Source organism: Protopterus annectens, chromosome 11.part0, assembly GCF_019279795.1.
Source record: "Protopterus annectens isolate FY-2018-M chromosome 11.part0, PAN1.0, whole genome shotgun sequence".
In the NCBI taxonomy this organism is placed as follows: domain Eukaryota; kingdom Metazoa; phylum Chordata; order Ceratodontiformes; family Protopteridae; genus Protopterus; species Protopterus annectens.
The window spans coordinates 239,924,923-239,940,559 of record NC_056745.1 but is presented as its reverse complement, the minus strand read 5'-3'; the positions used below and the strand labels follow the sequence as shown (position 1 = coordinate 239,940,559).

At 40.1% G+C, this 15,637-nt stretch overlaps 1 long non-coding RNA gene across 1 annotated transcript in view; it reads left to right on the top strand.

The window, feature by feature from the left end:
- Positions 1 to 15,637, top strand: part of LOC122815296 — a 520,377-nt gene that overhangs the window by 150,762 nt on the left and 353,978 nt on the right. The window lies entirely within an intron of this gene.

The window sequence follows — 15,637 nt, the reverse complement described above, 5'->3', positions numbered from 1 at the left end:
AAATGCAGTGCAAAATATTATTAGGTCATGTTTTGTAAGAAGTGACAGTAATCAGTGTAATTGGGTTGAAAAACGCTGATTTGCATAGAGGAGTGTCATTCTGTGGGACAGCGGGATTAAAGTTAGCAAGCATTAGGACTGCTTTAAGCAAATCCTTTTCCCAGTTTGTGAAGATCTCTTACTGTGTTTTGTAATATAACACAATGCCTTCTTGCCTTGCTAGATCTTCATTGCTGCATTTCAGCTCATTTTATTTACAAATGACTCCAAGCTACCAGTTGCTGTTTTGAAGTGAAATTTAGCTCTTTTCTTGAGTAATCTCCCGATTCTTTGTTATTTTTGTGTTTTAACTCGCACCTTAGCTATATTTGTCATGTGTTTGAGGAATTTTCCTCAAAGTTGTTTCTTCTCTTTGGTCTAGACTTGCTTTGTTGGAATTCTACAGAATTAGAGAGAAAAATAAACCTCTTTCATAATATTTCTATTCCCTTTACTTTTTCTGTGCTAATTTTAATTTCCTCCTTTTGTGTGTTCAGGGTTTTGGCCACTTTTTTTTCTTTCACAAGCCTTTCTTTTGAAAGTTTGCATTTGAGAAGCAGGTAGCTTCCCAGAATATGCAAAGAACATGTGTAGGAAATATACACTAGGTCTGAGTCATTTGCAAAGAACTTGTCACATTTGCACATCGAATACTTTAATTTGCTGTGACTTTAATGTTAGAATTGCATTTAAACAACAATGCTGTGTGCTAGAGAGGGTTCAAAGCCACCAACATTAACTCCACACCCTTTTTCATCCCTGCAACTGCCCCAGTGGCTACCATCAGCTCCTCCTCTTGCTTATCAGGTGTATTGAACTTGCCTTGGCCTCAGCCAGCCTCAACTGAACACATCTGGGACCAGTGAGGAGATAAATGATGCTGGTACACTGTCATACTGCTGCAGGGGAGTGTGCCCGAACTCCCTTGACTCCACAGAAGCCTTGTGAGCTCCACCGTCACTACCTTGAGGAGATAAATGTACCCTTGTGAACATGCTTAAGTTCACGTATGTTTGCATCACTTATGCAGCAAGGAGCTCACCAGGCTCATAACACTGCTTTATTGCAGTGGGCTAGGATGCCTCCTTCATCCCAGGGTGGACAAAACTAATGTCAGCCACTCACTGGCAATCTACCCCTGCAGCTTGTCCAGCCTCCATGCTGTTAATTGAAATGAAAATGATGTACTTACAGTAATGAATATCTGTTACTGCTTCTGTCCTTTCTCAATGGGTGGTTTATTGGATCTGGCTTGGGTCACTTAGATTTTGGATCCAAGGCTCAGGCTCCTCCTCTTACTAGTTGTAGAGGATTATGAGAAGTTACCATAGGTCAAGTTTGCTACAGCATAATAATAAAACCAGGCACATCACAGATACAGCAATGGCCGTAGTGACTGTTAGTGCATTCACTCCAGAAACAAAGGGAAAGATAACTGGAAGGAGAAAGGTGAGAGTGAAGTTAAGGAAGGGTGGAAGCAGATAATACAGATCTATTTTTATGAGTACATACTAGTTGTATCTGATGTTGGTTGTTCTGTCCTTTCCTCAACAGATGAGTCCCAGCTACCCTAAAACTTTGGAGGTCTCATAGAAGGATATTCTAGAGAACAGCTGAACCAAAGAAGACAATAGAACTGGATTGTAAATCCAACTTTTAGTGAGATGTGAAGGTATGGACATCAGACCAAGCAGCTTTATTTATTTTATTTATTTATTTTATTTTACATTTGTTGACCGGGCTAGTCTAGCTGGACATATATCCGTTTTCAGTAGAGGCCCGGGGAGAAAAGCTCCAATTGCATGAAGTAAGAAAACATTTACAGCAAAAAACAAAGCAAACTACAAAAAATACAATGGTAGGCTTGTGTCAGAATTGAACAAAAAAAAAAAAAAACTAGCAAACACAAAGCAAGTTAACCAAAAACAGCTGGTTAACAATACAAATTTCAGGAATGCAGCATACTAAAGTTATAATAATAAAAACCTATAAGAAAATCACAAGATGGTCAAACATGCAGAAGGAAAATGAAACAAATAGTTTGAAAAGTAATATAAAAGAAGTAGCTGGCATCAATTAGTTATATTATTTAGAGGCACAGTTAGGGGATAGTGGGGGAAGGTAGGAGTAAGGGAGAAGTAATTTCAGTCAGGTTTAGTACAAGGACATAGCCACTGAGTTTTAAGATATTCTTTGATGTGTTTTTTGAATAGGGATGTGGAGTCTAGGTTAGTTATTTCTTGAGGGAGTTGATTCCAGATTTTCCCAACAGAGTTTGCAAATAATGAGTCACCAGCTTTATTGTATGATTTAGTAGAGGCTACTAGAAGTTTATTAGCAGAGCGTAGAGTAGCTAGGTTCTTATAAGGTGAAATAAGTTTTGTAAGGCTTGGGGTAGCTTCTGGGTAGTGAAGAGACTTATGAACGATAAGTAGTTGCTGATAGAGTAGGTGGTTATTTAGTTCTAACCAATCAAGTTGCATGAGGTTGAGACAATGGTGAGTTCTAAAGGGAGTAGCAGAAATGAATCTAGATATACTATTATAACAGGTAGAGAGTTTGGTCAAGTTATTCTTTGATAAGTTAGTATATATAGCAGTGGCATAGAAAAGGGTAGAGATCAGGTGGGTCTGGGCTATGGTTTTTCTAGCTGCTGGGGTAAGAAAGGGTTTAATTCTGTAGAGAGTACCTATTTTTTTGTTAACTGATTTAATGGTGTTGTTAATATGGTCATCAAAATTAAGACGGTTATCAATAGTTACGCCTAGTAGGCGAGTGGTCATGTCTGGGTTAATACAGGTAGCATTATTAGCGGAGATGGTAAAGAAAGGTGTGGAAGATTTGTGAGTAGGAGTGAAGAGAAGAAGTTTTGTTTTTTTGGCATTAAGAAGAAGGGAGTGTTCCATAAACCACTTTTCTACATTGTGGAAGACTGTTTGGGTGAGGGACTGGAGGGGAGGACACATTATTAGCAGAACAGATTAAAGTTGAGTCATCAGCATACTGAATGCAGATGGATTGGGGTATATTCACGTGTAGGTCATTTATAAATAAAGAAAAAAGAAGGGGACCTAAAATAGAGCCTTGAGGAACTCCAATGTTTACTGGTAGCAAGGAAGAAAGGTTGTTTTCCCATAGCACTGCTTGTTGCCTGTTTTGGAGATAGCTCCTAAACCATTGAAGTGCTTGTGAGCCAAGAGAATATTGATTTAGTTTATCAAGAAGTATGTTATGGTTAACCATGTCGAAAGCTTTTGACAGGTCTAGAAATAGAGCAGAGGAAAAGAGATTATTGTTTCTGTTATTATTTATGGTGTCCGTGAAAGAGAGGAGGGCAGTTGTAGTGCTGTGGGAAGGTCTGAAACCATGTTGACAATTGGCTAGTAATCTGTTTTGTAGAAGATAGTTGAGAAATTGTGTATGCATCTTTCCATAATCTTTGTTAATGGGGAGAGTAAGGCAATAGGTCGAAAGTTTGAGAACTCAGTAGAGGAGCCACCTTTATGTAGAGGAATTATATGAGATTTTCCATAAGGTGGGAATTTTCCCCTCAGAGATAGTCCTATTAATAAGTATGGATATGGGGTAGTCTATAGCTTCTGCTGCAATTTGTAGGTATTCTGATGGCACAGATCTTTAGCACAGATGTTATTAGTAGTTACTCTGGAGAGGAAGCAGTGGAGGTAGCAACTGATCTATTAGAATGAGCCTTGGGAGGTGTAGGTAATAATGCTCCCTTTTGCTTTTATAGACATGTGAAATGCATTCAGATAAAAGGGTCATTTAAGACCGTTCCTTACCTAATTTGACTGAGGAAAAGGAAATTAACAGTTGGCCTGTCTCTCTAACCTTCTTAGTGTAATGTAAATAAATTTGAACTTTACTCTGTACATCAAGAAGATGCAACTTGTATTCTTCCTTGTTTGCAAGGCATGGGAAGAAAACAGGAAGGTGAATAGACTGGTTAAGTGATTATTCAGAAGCCACCTTGGGGAAAAAGAATAGATTTGTTCTCAGAGTAACTCCATCCTTATGGAAAACCCAATAAAGGAATGGGTATGAAGTTGCAATATTTTATTTGCAGAGGTGACTGCCACAAAAAAGTTTTCCACACCACATATTTAAGTCAACCATAGTGGAGGTTCAAAAGGGAGTCTCGTTAAGGCTTGTAGAAGAAAAGTAATATCCCAAGCAGGAACAGGATCTCTAAGGGGGCATAGAAGGAAGGTACCCCTTAAGGGAAGCAGTAGGTGGGTGATTTTCCCTCTTTGTGAAAACTGGAAATAGCTGCTAATTGTACCTTGATAGGAAAGTAGCTAACCTCACTGATAAAGAAGCCAAAACGTGTAATACTGCTGGAAGGGGATCTGAAAAGGGCTCCAAATTACTACTGGAAGATCAGATTAAAAATCTTTTCCAGATGTGAATGACTTGGGATGAAAGCCTGGACTGTCTAACCATCATTGGAAATGGAGAAATTTAAGAGCATCTGTGTCCAGGTGAGGCTTCCCAGAGGAGTGAGATAGATCTGGATCAGGGTCCAGCACCCAAGGCATATGAATCTGATGAGACCAGAGTAATGGAAACCATGCCTGTCAAGGCCAAAAGGGAGCAATGAGGATCACCGTAGCCTTTCTCCAGATAGCTTTCCGCAGAAATTTTTGGATGAGAGGAGTGGGAAAATGGGTAGAGTGTAGGTCAGAACATCCCCCTAGTGACTTCCCCCTCTCTGGAAACCTTAGGGCAGCATACCTGCTGCATTTGGTGCTAGTGGCGGAGGCAAAATGATCACAGCTTGGTCTGTCCCAGCAGCAGAAAGTCTATTTCATCATAGTCGGAGGAACCACTTGTGAGGGAGGAGGATAAACATGCTCAACCTATCCACTAGAACACTAGACTTCCCAAGTATGTGCATTGCTGTCCAAAAGTGGTTAAAAGATGTCGCCCATTGCCAAACCGTCATGACCTGTCGACATAACGGGTAAGAGCATGTTCTTTCCTGTTTGTTAATGTAACAAACTACTGACGTGTTGTCGATCCGATTAGAGATCACACCCTTGGGAAGGGAGTCCTGGAAGGCCTACAACTCTAAGAGAACTGCTGTCATCCCCAGGATGTTGATGTGAAGACTGGCCTCTGAAGGGGATCACGTGCCTCTGAAAGTCTTAACCAAACAATGCCCCATCCAGCCATAGTTGGGAGGTGTCTTTGGTCACTGTAACCTGGATAGAGGAAATAAAAGGTTGATTCTGAGATATAGTTGGGGATTTCTTACACCATTGAAAATTAGTTCTTATGTGGGAGTCTGGAAACCTCATGGGTCGACGTCTCACTGACCACTGTACTGCAAGTACATTGGCGGCCCTCGTATGACATTATGACATCTGACTAGGGGAACTAAGGTAGTAGTGGCAGCCATTAATCCAAGAAGACTCCATATCAACCTTGCTTGAGGGCTTGGGATGGGAGAGTATTGCCACTGCCTGAGTCTGGTAGTCTGGTTATCTATAATGTGATGTTCAGATGTGCTTCAGTGAACTGCATGGCTTCAGTGGGGTGAAGCTTGGACTTGGCTGTGTTCAGTTGTCCGTAGCTGTGAGTAAAGTTTGGAGCACGGAGTCCCTGGCTTTAAGCAGACTCCTGGTGGGGCAGTTATGAGCCAGTTGTCCAGGTATGGGACCACTTTGAACTCCAAGCAGCCTGAGTTGAACTGCAGCCACTGCCATACACTAACACGCAGGGGGCTGTGGTGAGACCAAAGGGCAGGGATTTGAACTAGAAGTGAATGGCACCCACATATAAATGGATAAGCCTTCTGGAGCTTCTGCCCATCTTTATTTGGTAGTATGCATCCTGAAGGTCTCTTAAGCACTTGCAGTCATCCTTCCTAAACAGTGATATAATGGACTGTACCATGACTGTCCATAATTTCTTCTTTTTCACATACTGGTTCAAATGGCTGACTTAGTCGGAGCCAGGAGAACCACAAATTGGATTTGTGCACTTTAGAACGTCCTCCTCATTCTATGTCCATCTCAGAAAGTCTCCTATAGGACTGGGCTGACCTTAGTAACAAGGCCTTTAACAAGGGTATGGAAGTGTGGTGAAAGGTCTGTCCTGTAGAAAATGGGATTAAAGTCGCAGGGAGACCAACTATGGAGTGAAACCTGGTAATGGCAAAGGAAGAGTGCTGGATCCAAGGAAGATAGGCTCAGAGGCTGAAGCCGAAAGTTAGGTATCTTCTGGGATAGTCCCAGAGAAACCAAAAAGCAAAAGAAACCGCTGGGAGCCCCCAAGGAGGAACGTTTCCAATCAATGAAGTAAACTTGTTGAAAATAGTGTGTTTAATGATCCACGTAACACAAACACAAATATATACAATGGGCCCCCATTGCCACACCACAATGTTGTTTGTAAAATTCTCCCTGATAAAACATAGTTATTTTTCAAAATAGTTTCCGTCAAGGCAAGAATAGTAATGAAATCATTGTGTGTAAATGAACCAAAGGTAACCATATATTCCTCCAACCATAATAAACCAGTGTCATGTGGTATGCTTCCAAATAAATCAATGACATCAAGTGTAATGAACAGTATATTGTCTCTATACAATTCTGGTTTTAAAATTCTCAAGAAATCCCAGGAGTCCTTCAGTGTTGAAACACCCAAAACTGAAAGTTCTTTCAACTTGTGGTCCACAAATTTAGCTAAGGGAGAAATAATAGCTCCTTCTGAAGCCACAATTAGTCTAAGAGGTGGATCGGTAGCATTTTTATGTACCTTGGGTATCCCAAACACTGAAGGTACTCGTGTTTTGTTAAATAAAAAATGGTCTCCTAAGAAATAGAATTCTAACAAATTTCGAACAAAGTACAGGATTTTAGAATTTGCAAAAAATATTGTTAACATTTTTAACAATTGTGGTTTAGAAATTGTAAGAGCTATTATGAATGAAAATGAAAAAGAAAAAACTATGTTGGTTAAGGAAATGGAACAAGTTAATGACTATATTCTCCAAGATTTATTGTTTACTGTTGAAAGTGAAAGAAAAAAGTATTATGACATCTTTACATATGTTGACAGGAACTGTTGTACCAATATTAACCGCAAGCAGGGCAAACTAGATAGGGACCACAAAGATTATAACGAAGGGACAGCATACCCTAAACCTAGAACTTACTATCAAAATTTTTCACTTCAACATCATGATTTTGATACTGCTCACAACATAGATGACCAATATGAGCTTAACAATCATGAAAATGTGGAAGATTTTTTTGAGTCAGACATCCCTTTAGATCAAACTCAGCCCCCCCTACCCCGACGGTCAAAGAGAATTCGCAACAAACCTTATGTTCATTACAATTACAACAACTATGGGAGACAGAGAGAAGGGAGGGGATGGAATTAGACAATATATCTAACAATAACATTTTAATTTCAGGTTCAGTTTGTACTTGTCAAGGTTACAATATTTTTAATTACAGTTCAACCGAGGTGAATATTAATCATTTTAATTTATTTTCCAAAGGATTTAAATACATTCCTTCTAGGAAGGCTAACCTGTCCAGATCTATTATTGACCTCAAGATGTTTATTAGAAAGAAAAACCTCACACTCATGTTTAACAATACTGCCAATGTTTCACCTTCTACCATTCCCTTAAAAAAACCCAGTACATTCAACCCACCCTTACATCCTCAACTTAAAAATCTTGAGAACATTATGGAAAGGGAGATTAGGAAACATATAACAAAGCACAAGGTTTTCAAGAACCTTACCATTGAGGAATCAGATTTATTGAAAGAACTAACTAATGACCATTCAATCAGGATTATGCAACCTGATAAGGGTGGGGGTACTGTTCTTATGGATGCATTACTATATGAATCTAAGATGAAGGAAGAATTAAGCAATACAGACAAATATGTTTCAGTTTCACTCAACGAAGTTCATATAGCTTATTCTAAAATCCAATACTTGCTTAACGATTTGTTGTTAGAAGGATCTATTTCTTTGGAGAATTTCAATTATTTATTTAACAAAACACTGAGAGTACCTTCAGTGTTTGGGATACCCAAGGTACATAAAAATGCTACCGATCCACCTCTTAGACTAATTGTGGCTTCAGAAGGAGCTATTATTTCTCCCTTAGCTAAATTTGTGGACCACAAGTTGAAAGAACTTTCAGTTTTGGGTGTTTCAACACTGAAGGACTCCTGGGATTTCTTGAGAATTTTAAAACCAGAATTGTATAGAGACAATATACTGTTCATTACACTTGATGTCATTGATTTATTTGGAAGCATACCACATGACACTGGTTTATAATGGTTGGAGGAATATATGGTTACCTTTGGTTCATTTACACACAATGATTTCATTACTATTCTTGCCTTGACGGAAACTATTTTGAAAAATAACTTTATGTTTTATCAGGGAGAATTTTACAAACAACATTGTGGTGTGGCAATGGGGGCCCATTGTATATATTTGTGTTTGTGTTACGTGGATCATTAAACACACTATTTTCAACAAGTTTACTTCATTGATTGGAAACGTTCCTCCTTGGGGGCTCCCAGCGGTTTCTTTTGCTTTTTGGTTTTTTGGTCTTCAATTGCTGGCATCATTGCAGATTAATAGTCCCAGAGAAGTTGCTTGGTCTGGATACCTCTCTTTAGATTCCTTAAACTTTTCTTTCTCTTTTTCCATGGGCTTATCCATACTCTTCTCACCCTTCTTGGGCTTATCCATACTCTTCTCACCTTTCTTGTCACTAGATTTCTTAAGAGGAGAGACAACAGAATCAACAGTGTATGGGAGGGATACTTCTGCTGTGGCAGTTTAAGCCCTGTAAAAAGTAACTATTTGGACAAAAAAAAACCCCAAAGAGATTGGCAGAAAAGAACACTTGGTTGAAATCCAGCATGAGCACACAAGATCACATCTGATGCAAATAAGTGGCAAACAGGATCTTGAGGTAACTGACTGACTAGCTACACGAGATGAACCTGAGCCTTTCATTCATCCATCCATCATTAACCCCTTTTCCCATTTCACACATATGGTCGGGGTCTGAAGTCAAAAAGTGTTCCTAGTCTGATCTAATAACTCATCTATTGAGGAGTGGATGAAGGCGACAGTATCAGATCATGGGTTCTCTGGGGTGCAGTCAAGGCTTTATCCCTCTGTGCAGCAGGGCACTTTGAGGTTTACTTCTGTTTTGACCTCTAAACCTTACAAAGGGGTAGATTCCCCATGTGTTTTTTTTTTTTTTTTTAAAGAGAGAGAGATGGAAGGTGCTTAAACACTGTAAGCATACTTAATCCCTTTATCCTCTTTGGTGATTTAGGTTTGGCAAAAATCCACAGATAAATCCATCAGAAAGGTAGCTGCCCTACTTTCTCAAATTACTAAATTGCAAAGTGCTTCTACATTTTCAGATGCTGAGTTTTTTCCCAACAAAAAACATCTTTAAAATTACAAAATCTTCAATTTCAAGTGCAATCCCTACCCCCGGCTTGCTTAATATAGACTGTGTTAAAGGCTAGCAGTAGCTATTTTGAAGACTTAATGCAGAGGCATGACAGTCTCATGTTATCATAAGGAGTCCTTGCAAATCTTAGCTCCTCAAACCAGGGCAAGGATTCTTTCCATATCAGCCTCACAGTACTTGGCTGTGGTTATGAGGATATCGGCTCATACCTCCATGGTATCTGTATTAATGCTGGAGCCCGTATTAATACTTTCATCTTTGAAGTCTGCTTTATCATTGCATATTTTTGCTTTGATGTTTCTGGGAGTAACTCTTCCCTCTGAGTAGATATTACCAACTTCATTGTTGCTCATACTAATGGTGCCTTTGGTACTGAAAACCTTACTTGGAATCCTTTATCAGTGTTTGGTCTGTTGTGCCTGGTCCTGGGCTACTTGCCACTTAACTGTCTTAGGAGTTGTAAGTCATTAACATTCTAAACCATATCTTGTATTGATACTGAATCTAATTTACCATGAGAGAAGTCCTTCATAAACCTTTAGCCCTGCCAAGAGCAAGACAGAGAAGTTTTTTTTCCAGCTCCAGCCACAAGTTCAACCAAGCATACATCTTTCTCAAATTCAGACTGTCCGTCACTAAAGGTCCCAATGAATGCATTGTGAAAGGTATGTATTAATTCCTGTGAGTCTCTAGCAGCATAAACTGTGATGAGAAGGATACAGAGAGTCCCTGGTGTCCCTCCCTCCCAGAAGACCCTAAGTTGATGATTTTCTGGATATGATGCAGTGGGGATATATTGTCCATCCAGAGGATGTTGCAGAAGGCCTTTTGGTCCACTCAGCATTCCTCCTGGAGAGTCCCTCCATTGGCAGGCCTTCTTATGATGGGCATCAGAGCTGCTTTTTAAAGTCCTGATTTGTTGGCTGCTCTGCCAAAGAAAGCTGATCATATATTAACTTGCCCCTAGAGGGAGAAACATCTGGTTGGAAACTCTCAAAAAAATCACCAGAGTTTTAGCAGTTACCCTTAAAAAGGTTCCAGCTTCCCAGTGTCTTGCAGTTCATTCACCAGAGTGCAGCATGCTGTGGCACTTAAGGAAGTGAGTTTATATGCCCTCTAATTTCTCCAAGTGTAAGTGTGCTGAACTGTTTAGTTAAATGGCAGAATGGAGACTTCCCAATGGCAAACTATTGCACAGTTACTAAATGGACCTGCCAAAGAGTTTGTGCCAGTTAACGGTCTGTGCATTCGTCAGCTTGATGGAAGTGGGTTGCTTACAGTGCCGCCGAAGGGTTGGTCAGAGCAGCAGAATCCAGCATTACATTGCAGTAACATGTGTGGCTAAGACTGATTTGGCTGAGGGCCCTAAGTTGACATTTATGAATTTTTGTTTCAAAGGCCTTTGTATATTCGGACCAGAAATAAAGAATTAACCGGGAAAGACCCTCACTACGTTGAGTTTTACTTTTCCATTGTTTCAATACTCCTTTTTAATGATGTAGATGAGTCTGTGTCAAATATAATACAGGTGTGGCATGCAGCAAGGGAACAAGTAGCATTCTGCAAGGAAACTCTAGTGCTCACTATATTTTCTGGAGAGGCCTTTATTCTGGAGGAAAGGGTCCACTACATCCATCATTCAGGTGCAAGCTACAAGTGGGTAGTCTGCAGCAATAGCCCTTAGGCCTTGCCTGGTTGGCCCACTTTGTAGGCAGCTGGAAGGCTATTAGTCCCCCAATGAACAATCTTGACAAATAATCATGAGGAATGAGTAGATAACAGTTATAATCAGAGGATGCAAGATCCCATTTCACAAAACATCGGTCCCAAAAGTTATTACCCTTGCCTGATGTCAGAACCAAGTGGCAAGAAGGGAGGTCCTCCGTGTTCTTTCAATAAGGCAAAGACATCCAACCAGGGCAGAACATTCAAGATTTAAGTCCAGATTCTTTGTTCCAAAAGGACCACAAATCTCAAGTTAGCACTAGAATTCAACGGCCCAATCCACAGAGAGCCATTTTTCATGGGCACAGTGGAGTCTCTGCTTGCTTATTAGGTGTCTGGATGTGCTTTTTGGACCTTCAAGATACTACCACCACAACTAAATTACTCAGGAATCCAGGAGATTTTTTTCACTTCTGGATTGGAGTTTGTCATTATGAGTTCCAGACTGGTCTGCTTAACTCAGCATGTTCACAAAATGTACATCTTCTGTGGCAGGCTACCAGAGGCTAGAGGGGACCAAACTTTTTGCACCTAGGCAGCTGGTTTCTATTTTCTCTTCCATTTCAGGCTTTGGTTACAGCATAAGGGTCTCTGATTTCATTCTTCCCCATCTCTAGGTGTCAGTCAACCTTGCAAAATCACAAGTCACCCTGCCACAGTTGCTTACATTTATCAGCTGCAGCTTGGATCCGTTGGCATGCAGCGCGCACTTGCTGATGAACTGAAGTGCTCTCTAGAAGTCAAGATATTAATACTTCTAGTGTCACTGAAGATTTCTGTACATTTATATCTCAAGGTACTGAGTCTTGCGGTGGCCTCAGTTGTCCTACTGCTTCATGCAAGGATACCAGAATAGAATGATTCAATGGATGTTTAAAGCCTAGTACTCTTAGATTGTAGATGTCCCTCTTTACTTGCATTGCTAAATTTTACAATAAACCTCTGTAGTGGTGGCTGTACTTTCCCAGTTTAACCAGTGGGAAATCTTTCAGTTGAGTTTTGTACCAGTAGTAACCAGAAATGTGTTAGCCCTGTAGAGGGGGCATTACAGCATTCATGATTACAGCATTCATGATAATTCAGGATGTTTAACATTATCTATGAGCATTTTGAAAATGAGGACTTTCCTCTTGACCCCTTCAATTCTTCCAGGACTCCCATGCCAGGGAGTAATTGTCATCCACTTTGTCAACATGGCAGTAATTTCACACATCAGCAGACAAGGGGGATGCATCTATACCCCTTATGCTCAGTAGTTGTATGAGGATAGGGGTAGGCCCTATTGACAGTTGCATACCAAGGATATCTAATTCCCTAGCAGACAAGCTCAGCTGTTGACTGCTGATGCCTCAGTAGTGGTCAGTCAGTTCCACTTTGGCTTGGAAATGTTATGATGCTTAGACAAGCCTTGCTGCAGCGTCATTGGTTCTGCTACCATCACAGAGTGCAGCATTTAGTTCGCCATCATCTCTTTACTGCTGAGAATGCCCACAGAGGCTGTGGCCCAGAAATGGTCTCCTGGACGCCTGTACACTTTTTTCTCATCTAGAAAGCTAAACCTCACAAGTCCAAGGTTGTTCTCATAGCTCTGTATAGGCATTGGTAGATATGGTTTCCCCTTATTTTGCCTGCCTTCTAGAGCCCAAACATTCCTGACACACCTATTGGGCAAGTCACACCTGGCCCTGCATTCCTTCTGTGAACCACCTAGCTTACCCTTACTTCTGGTAGTGGGTAACCAACTTTGTTTTATGCAAGACTAACAAAAATGGCTTCAAAGGAGCCAGTTACTCCCAAAAGCTTACAAGGATCTATGGGTCTGGGTTTCAATTTGGGCCATTGCCAAGAGAATGGATCCTTCCCTTCTCTCTGTACATTATCATCTTGTGCAAATCGGTGACTTCAAGCTGTAATAGTCAATGTTTGTGGTGGTTTCAGTTATTTCTTAACTTAAAAGCTTTAAGCTTAACTTTAAAGCTGTGGAAAACCTGTGTGACCTGATAACACCTTGGTTATATTGCCTACTAGAAAAATTGACCTTTCCACTTGAGCATACCTTCTTTGCAAAACTAATGTAGGTTTCCTAGAAGACTTTTTGTACCTTCAAACACATACAAAGCCAACCAAGCGGATAAAGGTTGGTATATAAAATACAAAATAGCTAAAAAATAATATACCAAAACCAAGCACGGCCGTATAAACAATAAAACATTTATTAGGCAAGCGCTTTCATGCTCATTACCAAGCACTTCAGACAAAATACAAAAAAAAAAAAAAAACTGAAGCCGTTAAATGCCAAAAGCAATTAATCAGTGCACCAATTTTCTATCCCTTACTAAAGGTTTTAAAGGCATACCATCATTCAGGACTGGAAACTTGTGAGTCTGAAGGGTGGTAATCCACTTACTTTCAGTTCTTTCAACTTTATTAAACATATCACCCCCTCTTACACCGCAAGTCAGAGTCTGCAGTACTAAAAAACTAAAACTATGATAATTAAAAACTGCTGTATGTCTATACAAAGCACTAGTTACATCTTAGAGAGATGGCTCCTTGTTAACTGTTTTTGGAATGCAGCTCTTGAATGTGGAGTAGCTGCCTGGTTTTTCTCAGCACCTTTGCAAGCACTACAAACTAGGCATTACATCTACGTCTAGATCATTTTTATAGCCAAACACTAAGGGGTATGTTGCATAAAGAATGCCCAGGAGGATTAGTTATGGACTCTGTTCTGCTGTTTACAGAGGACCTTTTGTTTATCAGATAAGATAATATATGTACTTTAGCAATAGATACACTAGAGCTCTCCACTTCAGATCTGAAGAAGGCTGAATAGCCGAAAGCGTTTATCGGACTTTATTTTACCACTTTTTAGTTTGTTCTTAACTGCCTGGATTTTTGCAAGAAGATTTTAGCCTCTCAAAAGAGCCTATCGATTCCTGAGAGCATCGATAACATGCACAACATAACATATACATAACACTCACATTTTCTTCAGTGTTTTCTTCAGTGTGGTGGCAATACATGTGGGGCAATAGGCAGCTATGACTGGGGCGTGGACATGCTTGGTTAAAAGATCAAAAAGATCCTGACCATTGCAAAAGTAAAGTAAAAAGTACTGGATCTGGAGAAACAGAAGCTTTTGGTGCTAATGCACAATGCATGTTAGATGTCCATTGAGGAAAAAGCTAAAAGCAGTACAGACAGTCAAGGATTTCCTTCTTCGTTCAGTTCAGCCACCCAGATTCAAACTGGCCTTCTTCAGAATTGGTCCTTCCCGGCTCTGACAAGTTTCAAAGGGAAAAGGCGCTTCGCAGTCCCACCACCATCCTCTTCCATCATCCCTCTCAGGCTGGGCTATGTAATTCTTTGATATGTTGACTGCAGTTTTGTTCTTGACATAAATAATACCAGTTTGTACCTACCATAAATGTAGATGTAGATGTCCGATGTCCCAACTGCAGTGGGACCACCCTCCCCTCCTCTGCCCTGCAACTTATGGGTGGGTCCCCTATTCCTATTATTGATGGGGGTATATGGTTATTCTGTTCTCTATTTATTACTGCATGTCTGGTGAATTTTTATCCATTCACCAAATTAGCCGGAGGCAGGAGGCACCTGGCATCTGAAACACTGAAGAAGATGAAGATGGCGATGGCTTGCCTTCAACCGTTCCCGTTGTGGCGTCTGAGAGTTACCAGCGGCACCGGCCGAACGGACCCACGGCCGACCGAGGGGCTGCCTGAGGCAGGACAACCCATATGTTATGACTGCAGTTGCATATCTATCGGACATCTACATTTATGGTAGGTGCAAAACTGTACTTTTTGTCTTGTTTTATTAAATTGTTTACTTGAAACCAAATCGTTTACTTGAATTTTGAGGAGTTTGGATTGCCGTGGTGGTGCATCGAAGTTCCTTCTCTTAACAACTTCAACTAGGAAACTTGCAGAATGCTTAAAATGTGATATTTTTACTTTTTTAAAATAGTTTTTTTGATTGATATGATTCAGTTCTATTTACCATGGATATCCATTAGACATTCAGCATTTGCAATTTTTATTTTTGACATACCTTTTAATGTGAAACTTTGAGGAGCATAACCTTTTAAGACTCCAAATGAGGAATGTTTCACGTAATGAAGTACACTTAATGTATGACTCTTGGCTGCTTGGAAAAGTTTTGTTAAATTTGTAATGCCTGTTGGCTTTAGTCCAGCTGTTATTGAAGTTGGACCAGATTGATCATTATGATAAGTAAACAGTCAGTTGTACGTATTACGTAGACGATACCGGAAGTACTTTGGTAAGTGGAATAAACTGATTATTATTGTATACAGTTCATTATTGTGTTGTGCAACTTATATTTTCGTACACT